Raw genomic sequence first — 1,931 nt, 5'->3', positions numbered from 1 at the left:
ACACACATGCAAAGATTTATTTTGTATTACAGTCAAAGTTGGATGTTCATTTTTGTCCTTTAAAAATGTTTGTGTATTTGAAAGCACTAACATTTAAGGATGACTTGGATCGTCTCCTTTAAAGGGGAGACAAGTGTGTCCACGGATCTACGTCACTTTACCTGGATGATGACTCCTCCCCCCTCACTCAGAAACACTCCTAATATAACCAAGCAAATAAATAATATTGAAGATTTACTTACATCATTACAAAAACAGCAAAAACATCTCCCTTTGATTCTATTTCTCCATTCCTGCTGAACATCAGGCAACAAATATCTCAATAAATCACAGTAAAATGTAAAGCACATGTTTTCTCTGCTTTGTCTAACCTCTGCAGAGCCTCTGTCAAGAAAAACATAACTGTAAGCATAAAACAAATATACATTCATAACACGTCACTGGACAAACCTCGGTCAGTTGATTTCCTCTGTGCAGTGCAGACGAACATCAGTCAGCAAGTCAAGGTGGTGAGATGGACTGGTGCCCTTTGTGACTCTGCTGGTTCTTCTGAGGAAACACCACCGTCTCTCCACACCGTCACCATCTGTGAGCACAAACTGCTGCTCTGCCAGCATGTAGGAAATCACATATCACACACACAGGGGTGAAGAAACATCAGAGCTCAACTTTGGATACTTTAGATCTAAACAGATCAAAGTAGCTCTTAGTTTCAACAATCAGTGAGCAGACAAACAATGATACCAAACTGATTCTGTATGAATACAATATGGTATTTTCAATACAGGTGTCAAATTAATTTATTAAAACTAATACAGATATATGTATTTTTTTTTTTGATAAATTAGTTTGCTAAATTATAAGAATATATTTTTATTTTTTTTTCATTTAACAATTGCAACTGAAAGAAATTAAATATTGAACAAAAATATATTGTCACATTCTGAGCATGCTCAGCACGCTGACAGACTTGAAGTTGCTACAGATTTTAAGAAGTGATAATTATAGGGAAGAAACTTCTCTTTTTCATCCGTTTAATCAAACATTTGATGCCTTAGATGTCTCAGTCCTTTAGCGTTCTGCAACTACAACTAACCTGAGGCTTGGATTTGGCTGCAGGTGCCCCTGTACATCCTTCTCAGCAGCACACATGTGGGTACCATTTAATCCCACTTCTTCCTGAGCTTTGCTTCATCACAAGACCAAAGGTGGCATCCCGTGTCAATCTTATCATCATCCAGAAGAAACATTTGAAGAAACATCATGCAGAAGAAACATTTACGCGCCTCCTGGTTTTGTTTTCTGATCCTGCGAAAAGACTGAGGACAACAAAGCCCAGAGAACACGAGATACACAACATCCAACATTCAGACTCAACAGCCTCCATAAATGAAGAGCACCAGGTTGGTTCAGTTATAGTAGATATAAGCATACTTCACATTACTGGGTATGAATAATAATGAGGAGGCAAACTTTGAAGATGCAGAGCATGATGTCCCATCATCAGACTGTAAACAAACATCCACCAGGCTTCTTTGTTGCCAAAATTGATGATTCTCCCATCAGGGATAAGTAGTGTGTATTAACCTGTGGTATAAGCAGCAGTCACTGAAATATTACTGTTTCAGATAAGAAATCTAGCACATAAAAGCCAGGGTGGGAGGGATCTCTGCAAACTGACTTACCTCTGCAAGTGTGAAGCTCAACAAAAATCTGACTCTCCAGTCACAGACAAACAAAACCTCCAGCTGGGAAATAGAAAACGCTGTCTGGGTCTTGCTGGATGTTGCTGGTCAGAGTCCACACATTAGCAGAGTGCTTCTTGGTCCCACTGACCCATGTGGACAGCGACTGTGGAGAACTGTTCTGGAAAACAAAGAGAATTAAAATAACAAAAAGCCAAACAGGATTTCCACAAAGACTCTCTTGGA

The sequence above is a fragment of the Simochromis diagramma genome, unplaced genomic scaffold (genome assembly GCF_900408965.1).
Source record: "Simochromis diagramma unplaced genomic scaffold, fSimDia1.1 OVJJ01000517.1, whole genome shotgun sequence".
Taxonomy (NCBI): domain Eukaryota; kingdom Metazoa; phylum Chordata; class Actinopteri; order Cichliformes; family Cichlidae; genus Simochromis; species Simochromis diagramma.
The sequence above is the reverse complement of the archived record's forward strand: the minus strand, read 5'-3'. Positions refer to the sequence as shown.